The sequence below is a fragment of the Oncorhynchus kisutch genome, linkage group LG22, assembly GCF_002021735.2.
Source record: "Oncorhynchus kisutch isolate 150728-3 linkage group LG22, Okis_V2, whole genome shotgun sequence".
NCBI lineage: Eukaryota > Metazoa > Chordata > Actinopteri > Salmoniformes > Salmonidae > Oncorhynchus > Oncorhynchus kisutch.
In genome coordinates this window covers 8,937,400-8,948,480 of record NC_034195.2, presented here as the reverse complement: position 1 = coordinate 8,948,480, position 11,081 = coordinate 8,937,400, and the positions used below count along the sequence as shown (strand labels likewise).

General features: G+C 42.5%; 1 long non-coding RNA gene across 1 annotated transcript; it reads right to left on the bottom strand.

Annotated features, from left to right (window-relative positions):
- Positions 1-6,322: 6,322 nt before the first annotated feature.
- Positions 6,323-10,291, bottom strand: LOC109866893 (uncharacterized). Its single transcript, XR_002251752.2, has 6 exons — positions 9,677-10,291; positions 9,009-9,124; positions 8,812-8,851; positions 7,561-7,657; positions 7,037-7,105; positions 6,323-6,553 (listed from the first exon to the last, which is right to left on the bottom strand). It is a non-coding gene; the product is annotated as an uncharacterized LOC109866893 (long non-coding RNA).
- Positions 10,292-11,081: the final 790 nt, after the last annotated feature.

Below are 11,081 nucleotides of genomic sequence, written 5' to 3'. Positions count from 1 at the left end.
GTAGAAGTTTCATTTGGGCACGCTTTTCATCCAAAACTCCCAATGCTGCCCCCTACCCTAGTGAAGTTAAACATCATAGCATAATTGAAAGGTATGTGTTGCGTAGAAACACGAAGTGGGTGGCCAGCAGAGATAGATGGGATAGGAAGCTGAGGGTTGGGATGTGGAATTGGAGTTGTTGTGTGAGAGAGAGAATGATGGTCAAAAAAGTCCAAATAAAACATAAAAAAAGTACATTTGAATGACACTAAGTGGCAGTGTTTTTACAACTAATGGCGCTTTGCCTGAGGCTGATGCCGTGCAGGTGTTTGTACACATGCATATACACACACTCTCATTCACATAAACACATACAAGAACACACACATACATACATGTAATAGTGCCAGATGTAACAGTATAACTTTAGTCCGTCCCCTCGCCCCTACCCGGCCTCGAACCAGGGACCCTCTGCACACATCAACAACTGACACCCACGAAGCATCGTTACCCATCGCTCCACAAAAGCCGCGGACCTTGCAGAGCAAGGGGAACCACTACTTTAATGTCTCAGAGCAAGTGACGTCACCGATTGAAACGCTATTAGCGCGCACCACCGCTAACTAGCTAGCCATTTCACATCGGTTACACAGACATGCACACAAACATACAGTTGGCATTGCTGTTATGATTTCAGTTGTCCTTGATGTCCTTTGTTTTAAATGGATTATTTAGTTTTATTTTGTTTGCATTGTTGTTTGCTGTTTTCTTCTGTCTTTTCCTTTTTCTCTTTAGTTCATTCTCTTGGTTGTTGGTGCATTGGGGGGTTCTTGGCGGTGGGGAATGGAATTAATTGTTTGGGGGTTTTTTCTTCTGGGGGAGGACTGTGGGAGTGGTCTCGAATGGTTGAGGGACAGCTATTGGGGAATTTTGGGGGATCTTGGAGGTTTCGGGTTTCACAAGATTGTGATCATAAAACAGGAAACTGACATTTTATATCTATATATATTACTATCATGCACAAGCACCCTTACACATAAGGATTGCTCTGTTGCAGAAAGACTGATACATGTTTGATAGTGTCTTGAGAACAAGAAGAGCTCTCCAGTGGGTGTACCAAATCATTGAAAGGCCATTTTCTCAAAAGTGAGGTTAAAAGTTTATCAACATTCAAAGCAGAAATACTTTCACATTGTTGCTCAAGTGTAGTGTATGAAATGCCATTTTCTAGCTCTGAGTTTCAACTTTAATTATGAGGACCTTACTGTAATAGATTTTCAATAAATAAGGACTGTCTGGGAGGGGTAAATTGAAAACAAGCTGTTGTTGTCACAGAGGTTTGGAACTGTTTGTTATTGGTCTATTAACCGATTTACCGCATGATTATGTCAGCATAGCCTGGCTCTTCTCTAGGTTTCTTCCTAGGTTCCAGCCATTCTAGGTTTTTCCTAGCCACCGTGCTTCTACATCTGCATTGCTTGCTGTTTGGGGTTTTAGGCTGGGTTTCTGCATAGCACTTTGTGACATCGGCTGATGTAAAAAGGGCTTTATAAATAAATGTGATTGATTGATTGAACATGGAAAGCTGAAACTCCCGCCCATATGCCAACCTGCTGATTGGAAGGTCCTGTGTAGATTGTATTTTCAACCAGCAACTATGAGGAAATTACACCTATCCAATTGTAACAATTTTACAGTGTTACTTGAATCAGCTGTTGTGCAATATGATATAAAGCACACAAAAAAAATCATTTTGACTACCCTGGGCCTTTAAACCAAGAAGAGACTGCAAGGAGTGACTGCAAGGAAACCAATATCTAAACATGTAAATTGCTGAATTTCAATTATCAAATAGCAATGAATATCACATAATGCATAAAAATAACTGAATATGTCAAGCTTTATGACACATGATCTCAACTATACTCATAACACTGAAGCAGCTCTGCTTCTGCAATGGCTGTGATTCTGCGGCCGACTGTTTGGTGCCCTCAAATGTCTTCTCCTCTCGACTTCAAACATCACTGGCTGCCTGCAGCAGACAGTGCTTAGTATTCAGCCAGCAACATGACGCTGATATTATTCTCGGGCCGTTCTTATATGATTCCACTCTTTCCCCTTTGATGATAGATTGAAATGTTGGACTTCTTGACCCCTCATTTCAATATCCATTCATAAGCGGCCTGTGTCCCTTGGGGGGGAACAATGTATTTATACACTCAGCCCTTGAGCTGGGCAATAGGAGCCACAAATGGTTTATTTCTGTCAATGCGGCCCACGCTGCGGAGTACAGTACCTGGGAGAGACACACAGCCTCACGGTTACCTCTCGTATGAATAATGGGCCACTAATGCGAGCCCCCTTTGCTCGCTGCTGTCACTATTAGAGGCGTCATGTGGCGAAAGGGTACTCCACATGGCATGGAGGTGAAAAAGGTGAACGCATGAGAGTGGAGAGTGAATCAGGAGGGCACGGGAGAAAATGAGGATGAGGGGATGTGCAGAGTGGGTAGGAAGATAGTTGCTTCTTTGCTTTTTTCTCATGTAGTTAAGACCACTACTATCTATTCATTAATGTTCCTAAAGCCCAAACCACTAAGGTGCTGTGTAGGGAGGTGAACCTAGATATCCTATGGCTAGCTTGTTTGATTTCCCACGCTACACTCAAGTCATTGACTCACCATTGCCTCTGACTACCTAGAGCCTGTACAGTTTTTGTTTACCTGTTAGAATGCCAAATAACCAGAGAGCACTATGTGATGTGTTGACATCACTCCAGAAGGAGAATGAACAAAGACAACTACACAGTAGCTCATGGCTGCCTTTCATTGCAAAGCTCTCTTGCAAGAAACTGGTGGGCAGGTGCCTCCCATGAGTTTCCAAAAGCCTGCCCACTCCGTCGGTACCACTGTTCCACCCTTAGATATTTGATGAGTCTTTGCCGAAAGCATTCCTCCAAGTGTTTTTTGTACCTAGGGGAGCCAGGGAGTTTGTGGGACTCTGGAGTACCGCTCTTCCGCATTGTATGAATGCAAAAAAGATAATGATATCATGAATAGAAAGAGGTTTCAGACCCCCCTCCCTAAAATAAAAGAGAGAAAAAAGGAAAGTAACAAGGGAATGCATTTTCATCTAGCGCTGAGGAGAAAAATAACGATCTGTCTTCGCCTCCTTGCTAAATGTCTTTCAAGTCTTTTTTCTAAGATCTCAAAGCTGGGAGAAGGGATTAGGAGAGTAATTATTGACTGGTTTGCTTTGAGAGAGAAGACGAGGGAGAAGAACAACAGTGCCTATTTGTCTTCGGGTTGGTTTTAAGTGCAGAAGTCCAGCTATTACTTTTTGACTGACCTTGGGGAGACCACTCTCTCTCTCTCCCTCTCTGCTCCTGTGTTTGTTTCTGCCTCTTTCTTTCTCTCTCCATGTTCTCACTCCCTCTCTCTTTCTCTGCATTTGTGTCTGTCTTATGTATGTCTTTCTCTCTTTACATCTTCCTATCTCTCTGCATCTCTCTTTTTCTCTGCCTCTGTATCGGTTTCTCTCTTCCACTAACCTTCCCACACTCTTTATTTATTTGCCACTTTCTTTCATATTTCTCTCTCACTCTGACTCTTTCTGCAGCCTGAGGAGGTAGGACACGGCTTAAAACTGCAAGGCATTACTGCAGTATCTTCCCTGGGCAATGAAGAGCCTTATTAATGCAATACCAACCCAGGCTTCCTAATCCAAGGGGGTCTCTGTGGGGAGAATATCCTCTAAAACAAACCCCTGATGGGGCCTGTGGAGAAATCCTGCGATCAGTCAACCCTGAGCCTCTGAGCCCTTGGAGTGCTTGGGACTCTGCAAGAGTTTTACAACTGGCCTCTGCTCTATGGAGGAGGCCTGACGGTCTGGAAGCACCATCACTCAAACACAGGAACCTGAGTCACTAACTCACCGTCGGTGAATTCTCACAGTGTAGTGTGAATTCACATGCACCCACTCATACAGATGCATTTACCATGTGTGTATGTGTACATATGTACTGTATAAGTGCTCCCGAGCATCGCAGTGCTAGAGGCGTCACTAAGACCCTGGGGCTGTATCACAACCGGCTGTGATCGGGAGTCCAATAGGGCGGCGCACAATTGGCCCAGCGTCGTCCGGGTTAGGGGAGGGATTGGCCGGGGATATTTGTGTGAACAGATCTTATTTCAGGTTATGCGGAAGATACAGTATAGACTATCTGAAAGAAAACTATTCATCCTCCCCCTGACAGGTATCAGACCAAAAAAAAACATAAAAAAAAAAACAATTCCCATGCCTCATAGTGATCTGCTGTCTTATAGCTGTTAATGATGACACTAGGCAAGTCGAACACAATCAGTAGTCTAGCTGCCTTACCCACTGGGCCGGCTTAACATTAGGTTAATGAGAGCAAACAACAACACACAACTATGTGACATGTTTCTATTTCAAGGGTGATGGGGCTCGACCTTCCCCAATTTCAGACAAAAAACAATGACAAAGCCAAAAGACATGACTAATAACACAATTCACACGTTTTTAATTTACATCTGCTTTCCTTTTGTCTTCAGAAAAATGATTAAATCTACTCTGCTCATACTAAGGCATATTAGTCAGACTTAAAGCCGTACAAGCCATGACTTCCAGCAAACTCCAATTTAGTTTTGCCTGATGTATTCTTCACAAGCAATACAAACAGGTCCTTCATATTACTAATACAAACAAGAGGTTGAATGTGGTGAGAGACATTTAGTTTAAAAATATATATATACAGTGCCTTGCGAAAGTATTCAGCCCCCTTGAAATTTGCGACCTTTTGCCACATTTCAGGCTTCAAACATAAAGATATAAAACTGTATTTTTTTGTGAAGAATCAACAACAAGTGGGACACAATCATGAAGTGGAACGACTTTTATTGGATATTTCAAACTTTAACAAATCAAAAACTGAAAAATTGGGCGTGCAAAATTATTCAGCCCCTTTACTTTCAGTGCAGCAAACTCTCTCCAGAAGTTCAGTGAGGATCTCTGAATGATCCAATGTTGACCTAAATGACTAATGATGATAAATACAATCCACCTGTGTGTAATCAAGTCTCCGTATAAATGCACCTGCACTGTGATAGTCTCAGAGGTCCGTTAAAAGCGCAGAGAGCATCATGAAGAACAAGGAACACACCAGGCAGGTCCGAGATACTGTTGTGAAGAAGTTTAAAGCCGGATTTGGATACAAAAAGATTTCCCAAGCTTTAAACATCCCAAGGAGCACTGTGCAAGCGATAATATTGAAATGGAAGGAGTATCAGACCACTGCAAATCTACCAAGACCTGGCCGTCCCTCTAAACTTTCAGCTCATACAAGGAGAAGACTGATCAGAGATGCAGCCAAGAGGCCCATGATCACTCTGGATGAACTGCAGAGATCTACAGCTGAGGTGGGAGACTCTGTCCATAGGACAACAATCAGTCATATATTGCACAAATCTGGCCTTTATGGAAGAGTGGCAAGAAGAAAGCCATTTCTTAAAGATATCCATAAAAAGTTACGTTTAAAGTTTGCCACAAGCCACCTGGGAGACACACCAAACATGTGGAAGAAGGTGCTCTGGTCAGATGAAACCAAAATTGAACTTTTTGGCAACAATGCAAAACGTTATGTTTGGCGTAAAAGCAACACAGCTCATCACCCTGAACACACCATCAAACATGGTGGTGGCAGCATCATGGTTTGGGCCTGCTTTTCTTCAGCAGGGACAGGGAAGATGGTTAAAATTGATGGGAAGATGGATGGAGCCAAATACAGGACCATTCTGGAAGAAAACCTGATGGAGTCTGCAAAAGACCTGAGACTGGGACGGAGATTTGTCTTCCAACAAGACAATGATCCAAAACATAAAGCAAAATCTACAATGGAATGGTTCAAAAATAAACATATCCAGGTGTTAGAATGGCCAAGTCAAAGTCCAGACCTGAATCCAATCGAGAATCTGTGGAAAGAACTGAAAACTGCTGTTCACAAATGCTCTCCATCCAACCTCACTGAGCTCGAGCTGTTTTGCAAGGAGGAATGGGAAAAAATGTCAGTCTCTCGATGTGCAAAACTGATAGAGACATACCCCAAGAGTGGCGCTACAAATTATTAACTTAAGGGGGCTGAATAATTTTGCACGCCCAATTTTTCAGTTTTTGATTTGTTAAAAAAGTTTGAAATATCCAATAAATGTCATTCCACTTCATGATTGTGTCCCACTTGTTGTTGATTCTTCACAAAAAAATACAGTTTTATATCTTTATGTTTGAAGCCTGAAATGTGGCAAAAGGTCGCAAAGTTCAAGGGGGCCGAATACTTTCGCAAGGCACTGTATATACACAACTGAAATTGCAAAGGAGGCAAAAGTATGATAAAAGTAATGGCAAAGTTAGGATGAATGATGTGAAAGAACGAGTGCTGAGAAGAAGAAGGAGACTGAGCTGCCAGGGGTTGGGCACAGGATCAGGCTGCTCCTCAGAATGGACTGTGCACCCCAGTCTGAGAAGAACAGAGGACCGGAGGCTGCCAGGGCTTGTGCTCGCTAGTGTAAACAACGATACGAACAGTGAGTGGGATTCTAACACAATCACCTTTAAACACAACAAATACCAGTATATTGTAGGGATGGGTTCTGGGCATCATTGGAAATTATGGAAAAGAAGATTCCCTTTTGGGGAAAAGTCCATTTCAGCAATACATTTACCCTACCATGGGCCACTGATGGAACTAAATGGGCTATTATCATGCAACTGTGAAAGCCTATGTCAGCTCTATTGAAGAACTTAACTTGTCTGCCACACCTGATTTAAAAAGAGTGGGGCAAATGCCAGCTCACCACACATTTGCCAGCAGCCCTGGCTTGTGAACTATTGTGTTAACTACAGCAGCTTTGCCATGTCAACAACCAGTCTCCAAAAAGAAGTCTTCAGACAAAAATGATGTCTCCAGTTGTTTACATTTTACCATTGTGAAACGCACCCATTCATATCCAAACGTAGTGAGATGCACCCTATGTGTGGCTTACCTTGACTTCCTCGAGGTCATGGTGATGAGGGGATCCACAAAGTGCTTGGGCAGATCCAGGGAGACAAAGCTAGAAATAGTTATGGAAACGGATTGCATGAATACACAGTGATAAAAACCCATGGCAATGAGTCACATTATTGACCAAGCTGATTGACTGTTTACTAAAATGTAATACATTCCTTAATTTTAACTTGTTCAATTCCACCAGAAGTACACCTGAGGTATGTATATTCAGTGAAATCTCAGGTGAAATGTATAGAATATTTCAGGTACAAATGTAATGAATATAGTTATTACAATTTGCTATTCTACCTGGCAGATAATTATGTATTTTCTAGACAATACATTTATATCTAAATGTTCTGTAACATTATATCCCTTCTCAAGCTATTTATTAGTTGAATCAGGTGTGATAGGACAGAAATATGCAACGTCTTGGGACCCTGGAAGAACGGATGGGGAAACACGGGGCTAAGGAATAGGGTGGAGGGATGGGATGATGGGCTAAGGCTGTTGTCTCACCTGGGGCTGTTGTGAAGGACTGGGCCAGGTGTATAATATCCCTGCACGCCAACACGTTCTCAGGATGCTGTTGTATGAACTGTCTGCTGTCATGACACTGTAGGAGAAACATGATTGATCGAAAATTCAAGTTTTCATCACAATGTGAAACGAAGACCACAGTATTAAACTGAGTAGTGTAGTGTCCAGACTGGGTCCATTTTAAGGATGAGGGTTGAAGGCAACTGGTAATGGCTACCCTGGTCTCTCAATAGAAAGGTCCTTTCTTTTTATTTCTTTTTATTTTACCCCTTTTTCTCCCCAATTTCGTGGTATCCAATTGTTTAGTAGCTTCTATCTTGTCTCATCGCTACAACTCCCGTACGGGCTCGGGAGAGACGAAGGTTGAAAGTCATGCGTCCTCCTGGCAGATAATTATGTATTTTCTAGACAATACATTTATATCTAAATGACTCAACCAAGCCGCACTGCTTCTTAACACAGCGCCATCCAACCCGGAAGCCAGCCGCACCAATGTGTCGGAGGAAACACCGTGCAACCTTGGTTAGCGTGCACTGCGCCCGGCCCACCACAGGAGTCGCTGGTGCGCGATGAGTCAAGGATTTCCCTGCCGGCCAAACCCTCCCTAACCCGGACGACGCTAGGCCAATTGTGCGTCGCCCCACGGACCTCCCGGTCGCGGCCGGTTACGACAGAGTCTCTGGTGGCACAGCTGGCGCTGCACTACAGCGCCCTTAACCACTGCGCCACCCGGGAGGCCGAAAGGTCCTTTCTATTGCATATATTTGATACTTTTATCCCATCCAGTGTTTTTTAGGTAGCCTAGTGTGTTAGAGCATTGGGGGCCAGTAATTGAAAGATTGCTGGTTTGAATACCGGTGCCGACAAGGTGAAAAATATGTTGATGTGCCTTTGAGCAAGGCACTTAACACTAATTTGCTCCAGGCGTGCCATACTACTACAAGACATTACACTGTCTTGTACACTTTTTCATACCTGGTCCAGGTGCCCTGGCACTACACAGCTGATTCAAAGGCCCTGTGATAGACTCGTGTTCTTGTCCAGTTGGTGTGCCTCACACTACATGAGACAGGCTCCTGCCATATGAGCTGTTCTGGCATGCACAAGCCAAGGCTACTTACATCATGATTTTAATCAGGCTTTAGCACGGCAAAAAACGGTCCCCAGGAACAGGATTAAGAAACTCTGATCTAAACATTCTTTACAAATTGTATAGATCAGTGTTTTTACCTTCTGGGTATCTCTGCCTTCAACAGTGCTCTTAGGTTAGCTACAGGGTAAAACAAAATAGGAGAGTGTAAGAGACATGATACATGTATAATGGCAATATGACGAACAATAAGTTTGGCGGTGCTGACAAAGATTGGGGAAAAGAGATTCCCTTTTCTACCCTGTAGACAAGCAACAGGGACTTGAATTTGACGCACACTGATTGGAGCCAGTGGAGAGTGTGAAGGAGTTTTACACAGTCTGGTAGGGGGACACAATGGAGTAGGCAGTCCATTCCAGGGAGGAAGAGCAGCAGAGTTCAGTGTATTTTTATCTGGAGGGAGAGGACAGAGACCCCATTTGGGTAACTTAGTGTAACTCAGTGTGATTGCTAACATTGTATTTTTGAAATAACCATTCGTTAGACAACTAACTAGCAAGCTAGGTGAACGAGTTGTTTATACTTTGTCTAAAACATTCATTAATTTTGCTATACAAGCAAGGTAAAACTGCACACCTCTGAGAACAAGCCATCTCAACCAACTGATAGCTTATTATGCTAGCTAGCTAATTCAAGGGTGAGGGAGGGTGAGACGAGCTATCCGCACGAGAGCAGCCATTTACACAGGAGTGTTCACAACTGGCTAACATGCTCGTGGCTAATGCAGCAATCGCTATGCTAACACATAAACAGCTAACTCTCACCATTCCACCCAGTTGCTTTCGTGTGATATCTTTTGTGAACATCACTGATGTACATGGACCATATACTGGCGTAACACAGTTTCTATGGAACCCCGCAATGTAGGAGTTAATTTCCGATACAACAGCATACTAATCACATACATAAATGTTTTTTTAGTTACAACTGTCCTGTATAGCCTACCTGAACCTGCATGGCATGAGCCGTCCTCATGATCTCTCCCAGCTTGGATAGAAAGTTGTGCGTAAAGCCATTCTTAATGCCAAATAATGCAGTCAGTCCACCCTCAAAACACTAGCTTACCAGGGATTGTTTCATTATTTAGTGTAGCCTACTATCTATAGCTATATACCGTACCCCCCGAAAAATGCTAACCTCCCCTGTTATTGTAATGGTGAGAGGTTAGCATGTCTTGGGGTTTGATATTTATGCCGCTGTAACTTTCTCACTCATCATTATTCACGATTTATTCAGGATTATTCATAATCATGTTATCATCCACATTAATGTAGAAGTGTGTACAAACATATTCTACTCTTATTTACAATAAAAGTGACTCCAGAATGACACAATACATTATTAACTATTAATTTATATTTGGCACAAAATTATCTGAAACACAAAACAAACGCAAATGCATCCAACAAATGAATAAAGTCATAAACTTGATGTAGTCATTGCGTGCTATGAATAACCATTTCCTCTTTGCTAAAATTCAAAAACTTCGCCTAATTTCAGTTTGTTACAAAGCAAGCAGTCATCTTGTAGAGAATCATTGTACCATCTGCCTCTGAAATATATTTCCCATAACCAAAAATATTGGTTTGAAGCTGGTGTATAAAAACGAAAGTAAAAGACGCAAAAACGAAACTTCAGAACGGGAAGCATAGAAATAGCATGCAGATCTATCGCTTCTTAGAGTTGCTTACAATCGGAATGAAAGATTTATAACTCACATTTCCATGTGAATTTCGTTCAGTCGCCCAACAAGTTAATTTATAGGTTTAACTTTTGACTACTTTAATACAAGTTAATTTGTCTCAATAGTTTTGGTCCCCTAAAATGGGGGGAATATGTACACAAAGTGCTGTAATTTCTAAAAGATTCACCCGATATGGATGAAAATACCATCAGATTAAAGCTTTACATTTTATCTATAATAAACTAGGCAAGTCAGTTAAGAACAAATTCTTATTTACAATGACTGCCTACACCGGCCAAACCTGGACAATACTGGGCCAATTGTGCGCCGCTCCCTATGGGACTCCATATCATGGCCGGTTGTAATACAGCCTGAATTCGAACCAGGGTGTCTGTCGTGATGCCTCTAGCACTGAGATGCAGTGCCTTAGACCTCTGCGCCACTCGGGAGCCCTATGAGAATGAGAGGCTCAATTAAAGATGTTGCAGCACTAAACTGCTGTATTTGAAGCACCACACAATTCTGCCCAGTTTCCCTGATGTTGCTACAGCAATCAAGTTGTTTTTACCCATCCCTGTAACTGTTGCTTCAAAGGAGAGATTGTTTTCTAAACTAGAACTAGCTAAAAAAAACATTTGGCTCTCGACAGTCTAATATGAGCTTTTG